The sequence below is a fragment of the Panthera onca genome, chromosome B2, assembly GCF_046562875.1.
Source record: "Panthera onca isolate mPanOnc1 chromosome B2, mPanOnc1 haplotype 2, whole genome shotgun sequence".
NCBI lineage: Eukaryota > Metazoa > Chordata > Mammalia > Carnivora > Felidae > Panthera > Panthera onca.
This window is the reverse complement of record NC_138343.1, coordinates 35,356,281-35,369,589: the sequence shown is the minus strand read 5'-3', so window position 1 is coordinate 35,369,589 and position 13,309 is coordinate 35,356,281.

Below are 13,309 nucleotides of genomic sequence, written 5' to 3'. Positions count from 1 at the left end.
AAAACAAACAACAAACCCTGAGGATCAGAGAGATTAAGTAACTTGCCCAAAGTCACCCAGTAAGAACGCAAAAGAAGTCAGATTTCCAAAGCAAAGATGAGTGGCCTACAATTCCAGCAAAGGTTTGGTTGAGAACCCGGATGATCACGTTCTTGCCGTGTCCTCCTCAGACTTCCTTGTCTTAGCATGCTGGGTCGTTTCCGCCTGTCTACCATCTGGTCTCCCAGCCCTTCCACAACAAATGCCCATCGCCTGCATTCCCCTTCTTCAAGCCTCACTGGCCCTCCAAGCCTCTCCCACCGGGTTCTAGTCTCGCTGGTCCCGAACCAGGGCTCTCCATCAAGACTTGTCTTCGTCCTGGAGTGTGGGGACAGAGCCTCAGTCATCTTGATACCTGAAGTGACTGGCACACCTTCACGCTCCAGGACCTGTAAACCCCTGGGGCCTCACACACCCAACTGCTTCACTAGCTCAGAGCAATTTCTTCTAGCAATTTCTTTGGCTCCTCCCTAACTTCGATAATAACCCTCTTCACTTTTTGTGTTTACTTTTTATTATGGAGAATTTAGAACACATACAAAAGTAGACAAATATAATGCATTCCCAAAACCCATAACCCAGACCCAACAAGCATCAACTCATGGCTAATACTGCTTCAACTATGGCCACATTCACTACCCCTTATCATTTTGAAACAAATCCCAGAGGTCAGATGATTGTACCCATAAATATTTTGGTGTGCATCTAAAAGATAAGATTTTATATATGTACATGTGTGTATGTGTGTGTGTGTGTATATATTTTATATATATAAATATATATAAAACATTTATATATATAAATTATATACTCACATACGGTAATATTATTCTACATATGCATACATACATATATATGTTATATACATGTACATGTATATATATATATATAAAATAATATTACCATTATCATACCCCGAGAGATATTTACTAATAATTCTCCAATAAAACTAAATACCTAGTCAACATTCAAAGTGCCAATTCTTCATAAATGTCATCTGCTACAGACTGAATTGTGTCCCCCCCCTAAAATTCATCTATTAAGCCTTAGCCCAGCGTGCGTCTGTATAGGGGATATAGGGCTTTTAGGAAGTAATGAAGCTTAAATGAGGTCAGAAAAGTAAGGTCCTTATAAGGATTGGTCGCCTGGGGCGCCAGGATGGCTCAGTCAGTTGAGCCTGCAGCTCTTGATTTCAGCTCAGGTCATGATCCCAGGATTGTGGGATTGAGTCCGGAGTCGGGTTCCATGCTGAGAATGGAGCCTGCTTGGGATTCTCTCTCTCTCTCTCTCTCTCTCTCTCTCTCTCTCTCTCTCTCCCCCTCTGCCCCTCTCCCCAGCTCACTTTCTCTCTCTAAAATAAAAAAAAAAAATTAAAAAAAATAAGGGGCGCCTGGGTGGCTCAGTTGGTTAAGCGTCTGACTTCAGCTCAGGTCATGATCTCACGGTCCGTGAGTTCGAGCCCCGCATCGGACTCTGTGCTGACAGCTTGGAGCCTGGAGCCTGCTTCAGATTCTGTGTCTCCCTCTCTCTCTGTCCCTCCCCCATTCATGCTCTGTCTCTCTGTCAAAAATAAACATTAAAAGGGGCGCCTGGGTGGCTCAGTTGGTTGGGTGTCCGACTTCAGCTCAGGTCATGATCTCGCCATCTGTGAGTTCGAGCCCCACGTTGGGCTCTGTGCTGACAGCTCAGAGCCTGGAGCCTGCTTGGGATTCTGTGTCTCCCTCTCTCTCTCTGCCCCTTCCCTGATTGCGTGCGCTCTCTCTCTCTTGCTCTCAAAAATAAACATTTTTTAAAAAAAGATTTAAAAAATAAACATTAAAAAAAACTTGACTGTTTAAAAAAAAACAAAAGGATGGGTGGCCTTAGAAGAAGAATAGGAACAATCTCTTCATACCCACCTCTCCCCCCACCCCACATTCCCTCTGAGGGGAGGCCACGTGGAGATAAGTGGCCAGCTGCAAACCAGGAAAAGAGATCTCACCGGAAAAGGAAACCTGCCAGTGCCTTGATCTGGGATTTCCAACCTCCAGAACTGTGAGAAATAAATTTGTATTGTTTTTAAGCCTCTATGGCTGGGGTATCTTGTTACGGCAGCCTGCGTAGACTGATCCAACAGCATTTTTTTTAAATTAGAATCCAGGGACACCTGGCTGGCTCAGTCGGTAGAGCATGTGACTCTTGATCTCAGGGGGCATGAGTTTGAGCCCCGTGTTGGGGGTAGAGATTACTTAAAAAATAAAAAGAAAAATAACGTCCACATGTTACAATGTCCCATTATTAACTCTCCACCCACAGGTTTGTTCCGTTCTTTTCGTGTTCCCGCATGATACAGTTAAGAGGACACTGAGTTGCTGGCCCAACAGGTCCCATGGTCAGGACTTTGCCAATTACAGGGCTGATTTCCTGGATTTCCTGTCCATGGTTGTTAGAGCTGGGGACTTGATCAGATTCATCCTTAAATGCCACTTTTCCTGGATGTCCTCCCAGGTCTGGGGAGGCTTCTCTCCTTGATGCTCCTCTCCCCTCAACTGCCCGGTGCCCAGCTTCCTCCCTTGCCTCCCACCAGACTATACACTGGCTCCCTGCAGGCAGGGCCCGGGGACACGCACTGCCTGTCTGGTCCCCAGCCCAGCCGGGTGTCCAGAACATAGTGGGGCCTCAGAAGCCATATGGAATGGACAAAATGTTACACCCTGAGCCCAGAAGCTTATCTCAGCCCTCAGCTGCCAGTGCCTTGGGCTTCTAGAGCAGAGTCTAGACCCAAACAGCAAGATGTGCCCCTCATACAGGCCAGGAGAGGGCACAGGGGCACCTGCAGGAGGCCACCTAGTAGCTCAACTCTGAACATGGCACAGGTACCCTCAGAGCTGCATCAGCCCAGGAAGGAGAGCCAAGACGCCCACGCCCAAAATAATCTTCCGGGGTCCTGTCTCCTCGGTCCCCCCACTTCAGCCCCTCACTGTGCTGCCAGCCTTTCTGCCTGACTTGCTTCTCGCCTGCAGGCATCCCCCCGAGGCTCAGCACACACCCTCTCCACCAGTTCAGTGGGTTCGCCACAGACCACCAGCTTGTCTAGCTCCTGGGACAGGTGTGTGGTTGGCTCCAGGACAAAGGGGGCCTGCTGCTTCTGCAGGTCACCTGTGTCATGGAGGTTGGTGGCTTGGAGGTGGCTGCCTGTTCATCCTGCTGAGCCCCAGCCCTTCTTTGCAGATTCAGTCCATTTTTGCTTCCCCCATTTTACACCCATCTTCCCCACTGCCTGCTTTGATGATCTTGGACTCAGAAGCATCGATATTTTAAGCAGCTTCCGCGTCATAAAAGGTCAAACCCCACATCCTCTGCCACTCCTGGGGCTCTGCTTCTTTTTTTTTTTTTTTTTAATGTTTTTATGTTTTTGAGAGAGACAGAGCACAAGTGGGGGAGGGGCAGAGAGAGAGGGAGACACAGAATCCGAAGCAGGTTCCAGGCTCCGAGCCATCAGCACAGAGCCATCAGCACAGAGCCATCAGCACAGAGCCCGATGCTGGGCTCGAACTCGTGAACTGCGAGATCATGACCTGAGCCGAAGTTGGATGCTCAACCAACTGAGCCACCCAGGTGCCCCTCTACTTCTTTCATCAAATCCAACCTATCTGCTTTGGGCCAGTAACTGAGCTTCACTCTCCTCGTGTGAAATGGGCATCGTTAGAGCGCCACCCTCCCGTGGTGGTTGGAAAGATAAAATGGGACCGTGCCATGTGTAAGGGCTCAGAGTGAGACCTGGGAGAGAGTAGACACTCAGGGAGCTTTGGGTACACACATTCTTGATCCTGATGGAAGACCTTTGCTATGGTTACCCCATTGCCTTAACCAATCAGTTCCTTTTGCCTGGAATGTCTCCACAGTTCACTTCCTCCAGGAAGCCTTCCTTGATATCGACCACTGGAATTGCTTTCTTTCCTCAGAGACCTGGTGTTCCTCTCTGCTTACTTTGATCTCTTCTGCCCCATTATTAAGTCATGCATGCAGTTAACAAGTATTTCTTAAGCACTTACTATGTGTCAGCATTAGGATAGAAGCTATAGATTAAACGCAGTCCCTTACCCCTTAGCTCGTAGTTTAATGAGGAAGATGGGCCTGTTAACCACTAAACTATGATGTGGGAAATGCTTTGAACAAGGGATCGAAAGAAGGGGCATCAAAGTCTGCAGAGAATAGTAGGTGCTATTAAGGAAGCCTTCCTAGCAGAGGCAACCTGAAGGGTGAAGGATGAGTTAACTCTCCAGGTGGACAAAGTGGAAAAGGCATTCAAAACAGAAGGAACAGCATGTGCAGAGGGGCATTAGGCTTGAGAAACCAAGGTTTGACTGGGGAGAAGAGCGGACAGTCCAGCACATCTGGGTGTCCAGGGGCTGGGGAATGACGGGACATAGGCTGAGAAGACTCCAAGGGTCTGGCCCTGGCAGGCTCTGTCTGCCGAGTGGATGTGCTTGTGAGCTAAGGGGAGTGGGTACAGAGTTTTAAGCAGAGGAGCCCCTGATCTGATGGGCATGAACACATCTCCTTCTATGTGGGGAGATCCCTATTTCAGGGCTCTTGGGGTCCTTGGCTTGAATAAGTCTCGTGCTTTCTCCCTTCTGCTTTCAAAGCCATAAAGGAAGCTGGAAGAGCTCAGTTCCCTGCAGCCCAGAGAGGTGGAAAGAGGGAGGGACAGAGGCTGGGAGGGATGCCCCACCAGGAACCGCAGGGCTGGGTCATGTGGCTGGCTGTCAAGAGAACTCTGCCCTGGGATGCAAAGAGGGCTTTGTGTGCAGACTAGGGGCATCCAAAAGGCCTCTCACTGGCGGGCCTGGGGCAGCAGGGGGCATCTGGGGGCCAGCAGGGAAGAAGTGTCAGAATTTAGGGCCTGGATGCTATGGGTGTGTGTGTGTGTGTGTGTGCACACACAGGAAATCTCCAGGGGCTTGTGAGGGCATAGCTTTGTCGAGGGGGAATGAAGATTCCCAAGAGGAGCATTTATCTCTAGTGAGCCAAGGCCCAGGAGGGAACAGGCTGGTGTGTTCTCAGGGCTCCCCCTTGTCCCCAACCCCGCCCCCAGCCTCAGTCAAGCACAGCACCTGCTGAGAGCTTAATGGCCCGTGACAGACATCAAGTGGGATGACGCAGCTCCAGGGAAGGTGCAGGCAGCCAGCTGAAACCTGTTCCTGCCCACCAGCCCATGCCTGCCACCTCGCAGCCCCCTTCCCCCTCCCCGGCCTGAATCCTTTACCCCACTATTGGTCTTTGGGAGGCCCTGGCTGGGAGTTCTGGGTGTTAATGTGAGGGCAGAGGCCACACCACCAGTGCCGACGGGAGGGGTGGGCCCTATGGCCAGTCCCTGACTCGGGGAGGAAGATGAGCGAGCTAACAACATCCCTCGTAGATTGGGCTCCCCCGTCCTTCCCCAAACAGCCAGACTTTTTCCACTCGTCCCTCTGCCGGAAATCCCACCAAAGCTGTCTTCTAGGAGGACTTGGTCTGTCTCCTGCCCCCTCAGCAGGCGTGGGTGCCAGGCCTCAGGCGCCCGTCTGCCTTCCTGCCGGTCACCTTTCCAGAAAGCCTCCCATATTCGGCTCCTGTGTACCCCTGCCCCTTTGTGGCCCCGGGGGTCCGAAATTTTTTCCATCTGAGTGGTGTCATTATTCAGAGCCATTTAGCTCTGGGAGGAATACGGGAGAGGCCACACCACACTCCCTCAGTACGTGCCAGCCAAGGGCTGGCTGCCCAGGCGGAGGGTCGGCTCTCAGGGTGCAAAGAGGGCTGAAGTGGACAAGACAGCAAATGTGTGTCAGTCCTGACGTGGGTGGCCGGGAGGACGTCAGTGAAGAACAGAAACAGCTCTTTCTTCTTCAGCGTGCGAACGATCAAGTTTCAAAGTTGGCATTCTCAGGGATTGGGCAACGTTTGTGCCTGCCAGGCCCTGGCACCCACCCTACTATTCAGGAAGGACTCAAGGTCACCAGAGGCAGGCATCAGGTGGGGCCGAGGGAGGTGTCCTGGGAAACCGGGAATGAAGAGAGAAGGGTGGTGTGTGTGAAATCGTAGCCGGGGCTGGGCTGACAGCGACTGTGCAGGAGGCATGAGATATGCCCCTGGGAGGCTGGGAGGGGGCAGAGGGAGGGATTGTGTTTCTGGGGGAGGCGAGGGGGCCCCCACAGAGCTAGGCCCCGGGCCTGGGCAGGGAGGCGCCAGAAGGGAGCCAGCCAGGCAAGGCCACAGCCCAGGAACGGTGCCAGGCCGTGCCTGAGAAGACGCCCAGAGTGCGAGCACACGGCCAGCGTGTGGGGCCTCACGCTCCGGGTCACTCTTTTATATCCAAACAGCTGTGGGCCTTTCTCAAGGACTGCTGGGTCCTCCACAGCAGCCGGTGCAGAAACATAAGCAACTTGGAGAGAACCGACAGGTTTCCAAGTGGAAAAAGAGAACAAATTGTTCCTGCACAGCCAGCTGCCCTGCCCACTGGCGACCTTTCTTCCACGACCCACTTCCCAGCCTGAGCTACCTCTTCGCATCTTCCCACACAACAGCGGGACCTCTTCTCTGCCTGCGAGCCCACACTAACACACCTGCTCTGTGACTAAGCTCCCCTCTTTCCATGCTTCTGGGAGCGCTGCTCTATTACCAGCCACGCAAAGCCCACTCAGATCCATTTCTCCTACCAAAGAGCCGCACAATTGCCTCCTTTCTTCCCACCAGCTTTCTCCCTTCCTTCTTTCCTTTCAACAGAGAGCCCCTGTCCCAGAACCTTGGGGAAATATGACAAATGACCCTCTCAAATCTTGCCTGAGGCTTTACTCCTTACAAAACCCTGAGAGAGAGAGAGAGAGAGAGAGAGACCAGGACCCTGGCTTATTTCTCTCTGGGTCCCCAGAAGTGAGCATGGGGCCTGCCATGGAGTAGGCCCTCCCCAAATTTCTCCCGGGAACAGGACATTCTGAGCATGTAGGAAGGGGTCATGGGAGAGTGCAGGGTTCTCCCTCCTCAATTTTCTGCCCTCTCTTGAGTTTGGCTTTTGGTCCCACACCGCCCACCACCCCGCCCCCCTCCAGCCTCATTGTCTATCTTGACCAGGTTCCTCAAGCCCTAACCCTGTCCTCCCTCCTCCCCCCAGGCCTTGTGTACATTTCTCAGTTTTCCACCCAGCTCAGGGTTCAGTTCTCCAGTGTGAGCGAGCTAGCCCCCTCCCCAGTGTCCCCAGAGAAAATGTGAAAGAAACTGCCAGAATGTCCACTACTCTAGCCTCAGTTTTCCAATCTTTTCAAAGGCTACCTTCCACTGGGCTATATTAGGGATATATCTAGCTTATGCCTCACTGCGTGTCATAGTCAAGTCCATAGCCAATGGCTTACAAGGCCCAACTCCCTGCCCTGATTTCCACCCCTGTTCCCTTTCTTGCTCTGCTTGAGCATTTGGCCTCCTCTCTGCCTTCCAACCTGCCACATGCTGACTGACCTCGTGGCCTTTGCACTTGCCATTCCTTCTACCTAGAACTCTCTTCTGCCAGATAGATACCTGCATGGCTCACCCTCTCACCTCCTTCAAATCTTGCTTTAGGGGCACCTGGGGAGCTCAGTCGATTAAGCGTCTGACTCTTGATTTTGGCTCAGGTCATGACCTTGTCTGTGGTTTGCGAGATCGAGTTCCGTGTCGGGCTCCGTGATGACAGTGCAGAGGCAGCCTGGGATTCTCCCCCTCTTGGCCCTTTCTCCACTTGTGCTTTCCTTCTCCCTCCCTCAAATTAAATAAACTTCAAAAAAGGATCTTTGCTTTAACATCACCTTCTCACCAGGGCCTTTCCTCTTTCCCACAAACTCCCCAAATTGCACCACCACTGCACATTCCCAGTCCTCCTTCTCTGCTTTATTTTTCTCACTTCTCACTTGCTGATACACTAACTTTGGGGGGTTATGTTTAGTGTCTATCTCCATCACTGGAATGTCAGTGCAAGAAGGCAGGTATTTATGTCTATTTTGCTTACTGCTATATCCCCAGCATCTACAACAGTAGATAGTAGGTGCTCAATAAATATTGGTCGAAGGCATCAAGGGGGATTTTTACTTTCTGTCCCTCCTAAGCTGTCACAGGGCAGAAACTCCAGGGTACACAGCTGCACTCACTGTGAGCCAAAGCTCATTCTGCCTCTGGTGCCTGATGGCACCCCAGCACTCCCGCCCCCTAACTGCCCCCCCACCCCCCAGTCTTCTGGACAAAATGCAGCTTGCACCCGTCTCCAGCAGGGGGCGGGTGAGTAAGCCTCACCTCTTTCACTGCCCCACCCCTTTATTACAAGCTGGAATGGGAATTACAACCTGAGGAGGGAAGAGATCGCTGGCCTCTGCATGTGACCTTTCCCTTAGTGCAAGGAAAAGGCACCCTAAATAGCACTTCCTGGAAAAAAAAAAGAAAAGGTGCACACAGGAATTGCCGGTACTGCTTTTTCAAAACAGTTTCATTTCCAGACTCCATCCCCGGAGATTCTTAGTCATTTGTTTGGGCTGAGGACTGTTTTTTTTTTTTTTTTTTTTTTTTCTCCCCAACTCTTCTAGTGATTCTAATGTTGAACCAGGGTAGGGAATCAGGGCAATTGCCTGGGAAGCCAGGCAATACCCTGGCTGGGTTCTGGTATCCCTTGATGTCCCAAGTCTTGCCGAGCACCCAGAGTGAGCACAGGTGCCCAAGATGCCAAATCTTGGCAATTCACTGGGGGAATGGTGGGTGTGAATGGATATTCCTCAGTTCATCTCACAGGTAGCTGTTCGTGAGCACACACACACACACACACACACACACACGCTGTGCTGCCAAAGACCAAACTAATTCTCAGACAGGGCACAGCCGCAACTAGGATTTACAAACTCCAATGCCGACTAGAACCACGCAGGGAACACAACTGGCTGTGGCAAGTGTGTTGTTGAGATTTGGAGAGCCACGGACTTCTCGTGAGGGCAGCTTTTTTTTTTACTCTGTTATGGCCTGTTGTCAGGAGTGGATGCAGGCCTCGTGGTGCCAGATTTTGTTCTTTGTCTTCCTCAAGAGAAATTAAAATTCAGGAATTAAAAAAAATTTTTTTTCTTAATGTTTTTATTTATTTTTGAGAGGGAGAGTGAGAGCCAGAATGCGAGCAGGGGAGGGGCAGAGAGAGATGGAGACACAGAATCTGCAGCAGGCTCCAGGCTCTGAGCTGTGGGCACGAACCCCATGTGGGACTCGAGCTCGTGAACCACGAGATTATGACCTTTAACTGACTGACCCTTAACTGACTGAGCCACCCAGGCACCCCTAAAATTCAGGAATTTAAAATGAAATAGCCCGTACTATCATGTAAAAATCCTGAGGCTGCCAAATGCGTTGCTAACCCCAGTTATAAGGTTGTTGGAAGTCCATTATTTTGCAAGGCTGACCCCTCTTACAACGGGCTTGGGATTTCACATGATTGCTTTGGGGCAGGGTCCACCCTCCTTCACATTCAAGCTGGCAGGAGATGGCTGCTGGCTCCCGAACCACACGACACACGACACACGACGACGCTTAACGGCTGCTCCCTCAGCTCTGCCAGGACTCCCCTGGAGTTTTACAATAAAGGCTTGTGGCGGCAGTGTGCTGGAGTCAGTTCCCACTGGCTCGCCAAAGTCAATTGTGCCCATCTCTCTCTTTTTTTTTTTTAATGTTTATTTATTTTTGACAGAGAGAGAGAAGCAGAGAATGAGCAGGGGAGGGGCAGAGAGAGAGAGAGGGAGACACAGAATGCGAAGCAGGCTCCAGGCTCTGAGCTGTCAGCACAGAGCCCGACGTGGGGCTCGAACTCACAGACTGCGAGATCATGACCTGAGCCCAAGTCGGACGCTCAACCGACTGAGCCACCCAGGCGCCCCTATTGTGCCCATCTCTTCCCAACTCCACGCCCAGTGACATGTCACATTAGCAGCTTAAAATCAGTCACAGCGAGAGTGTTTCCACCTCATGCATTCGGCAAGTGCTACAAATCAGAATGTTTTTCTTCCTAGAGGACCAGTTATTAAACTTACCAGCACAGGATTACATACGAGGATTCAGATTCTGCCAAGGGCTGGTAGGGAACAGTGGAGGAGGGAGTCGTTTTGTTTTCTAGTTACACAAGAATTCGTGTGAGTGTGTGCAGTAGACATTTTGACGGCACCTTCCCCTGGATACCCACTACGAGGAAACAACAATCTTAGTCCTGAATATTTTTTCCTCAATTAAGAAATAATGGTCACACAATAAAATGCCTGGGTTTTAAGAGTACAGCTTGTGAGATTTTCCTAACGTAGCCACGTGTGTAATCACCATCCCAACAAAGATAATGCATTCTTACGCCCCCAGAAAATTCTTCATGCCTCTGTCCAGCCATTCCTCCCCCAAAGGTAATCACTGTTCTGATTTTTATCTCCAGAGATTAATTTTGCCTGCTTAAGGACTTTATATAAATGGAACCATACAGCAGGTGCTCCTTTTTTTTTAATGTTTATTTTATTTATTTATTTTTTTTTTTTTGAGAGAGACAGAGAGTAAGCAGGGAAGGGGCAGAGAGAGAGGGAGATACAGAATCAGAAGCAGGCTCCAGGCTCCGAGCTGTCAGCACAGAGCCTGATGTGGGGCTTAAAGTCATGAAGCATGAGATCATGGCCTAAGCCAAAGTCAGACACCCAACCGACTGAGCCACCCGGGTGCCCCAATGCTTATTTATTTTTGAGAGAGAGAGAAAGTGCGCATGTGAGTGGTGGGGGGAGGGGCACAGAGAGAGGGAGACAGAGAATCAGAAGCAGGCTCCGTGCTGTCAGCACAAAGCCCGAAGTGGGGCTGGCCTGACACGGGGCTTGAACCCATAAACCGTGTGATCATGACCTGAGCGGAAGTCAGATGCTTAACCGACTGAGCCACCCAGGCGCCCGTCCTTACTGCCAGTTCTTATTGCAGACCTGGGGAAGCCGAGGTTCAGAGAGGCCATCAGGGCCACACAGCTGTGAGCGACAATGACAGGATTCAGAGCCAGACATTTGACTCCAGACTGCATGCTTCCTATACCAGGTAGGCTCTTTCTAGAGAAGTCAGCAACTGTGGAGCTCCAAGGCTGGAGACGGCCCGCAGAGAGGGTAATCCCAGGGGTAGAGTGATGACCCTTTAAGGAGGGGCTGTCTCTACACCAGGCATGAATAAATAAAGAAGGAGGACGGGAGTGAGGCTGGCACCAGCCTGTGAACCCCTCTGGTTCACATGGGTATGGTGACTACCTCGGTATCGTTAGGAGCTGTGAGCTGCCAGAGTGTGTGTGGCGAGTGCTGAAAGCTTGCTCTCTCCTCGGACCATGGATCCAGAAGGCCTTCAAGCCAGCAACACCCTTGAAGTGACCGGCCTGCCGGGGGCAGCCTCTGGAGACCCAGGGTCATCACTCTGGACACCTGTCCATTTTCTGCGTTTGACCTGTGTTTAAGAGCGTGTGGTAGCAGACTTAGGCAGATTCCGACCTGAATCCTGGCTCCACTTATTAGCTGTGTGACCCTGGGCGAGTTAACCTCTGGGTCTCTGTTTCCTCATCCGTGGAAATAATCATCTGAGGGTAATTATCATAGCCCTGGCCTCATATCGTAAAAACAAATGGAGTTGATACTTGGAAGCCAGGAGCAACAGGGTCTGGTGGGACCTTTGGAGGTACAGCTCACTTCCCTTTGCGGAGGAGTCCCTGAAAAGGACAGCTGCTTGAATTTAGCTCTTGAAACTGCTCAGTAGAAACCTACGTGTTTTGGGGCAGGGTGGGGTGGGGTGCCAGAACTTAAATTGGGCTCCTTTTGTAGCTCGGCCTCTGGGTGGGGTTGATGTCTGGGTATGGCTCCCCAGGGATCCATGACAGAAAAGAGGCCGGGGCTCCCCACTCCCACCCAGAGTGAAGAGAGTGAACAGAGACAGTAGCCAGAATGTTCTCACCCAGAACTAGTAAACCAGCCTGCATCCAGAACAAGCCCATCTTCTTTACAGCTGCATACATTCTCCAATATCTGGTGTGCCTTGCCCCTCGGATGTGAGGCCTGAACTCTCATGCTGACCTTGGCATGATCACCTCCAGTTCCCTCCTAGCCTGTTTACTGTGATGTCAACCTAGTTACAACTAATGGCTACTTACTATTTCGTATTCTCTTTTCATTGTAACATTAGTTCCCCACAGGACTCCAGGGATTGGTGGTTTATATACTTGGCAATTCTCAAGGTCTACAAGGCTTATTTCTTATTCATTTTCTGCTGTTTGATCCTTCTTTGGGGCATATGGGTCTTCCTAAAGTTTTCATTCTGTACGCGGTGCTACTGTAAATAACTACAATTTTTTTAAAGTACTTTTGCTTATTCATTCATTTTATAGAAAATATTTAGTCGGTGTCTACCATGTGCCAGGCACTATGCCAACATGAACAGAACGGCCCTGCTCTCAAGGAATTTACAATCTGAGTGGCTCAGTCGGTTGAGCATTTGACTCTCGATTTCATCTCAGGTCATGATCCCAGAGTTGTGGGATTGAGCCCCGTGCCAGGCTCCACACTGGTCATGGAGCCTGCTTGGGATTTTCTCTCTTTCTCTGCTCCTCTCCCTGGCTCACTCTCTCTCTAAAATAAAACAAACCAAAAACAGAATTTACAATCTAACAAGGGAGACTGACCAGAAAGCAGGCAGCCCCCGTACAATGTGGTAAGTGCAGATGGTAATGAGACCACAGGGGGGCCACTAACCCAGCCCAGAGCTAACTGAAGTACTATTAAGTAGAAGTACTTAAGTATAGTTCTAAGTACTACTGCTAGGTTGCTCAGTAGAGGGAATGCTGAGCAAGATTTTTTGTCATTCAATCATTTCCACGAGTATACTTCTCATTTCTAAACGATTTGTTTGATTTCTGTTCAAATATACCTGTTTTTTCACGCTGTCCTTTTTTCCAGTACTTTCCATTCTTTATTTTGGCCACCACGTGAAAACTACATTTCCCCCCTTAAAGTTTCTTTCAGATTGCCTTATTACATCAAGTTCCCAGGAGTATTAACCCTCCTCTTTTCCCCCATTCACTTTCACGATGGAATGTGGTTTTGAGTGGTTCATAATTTTTTCTGTGTGATTTTCCCCCCTCTGGGTGTCCCTATAAGCCATGGGCTGTGGAAATAAGGCTTTGGTGCAGTTTACATTTGTTGCTCCTCGGTGTCCTAGAGTTATAATTGCTTTAGTTGATCTATTTTTACTTTAATTTCCTCGCTTAGGG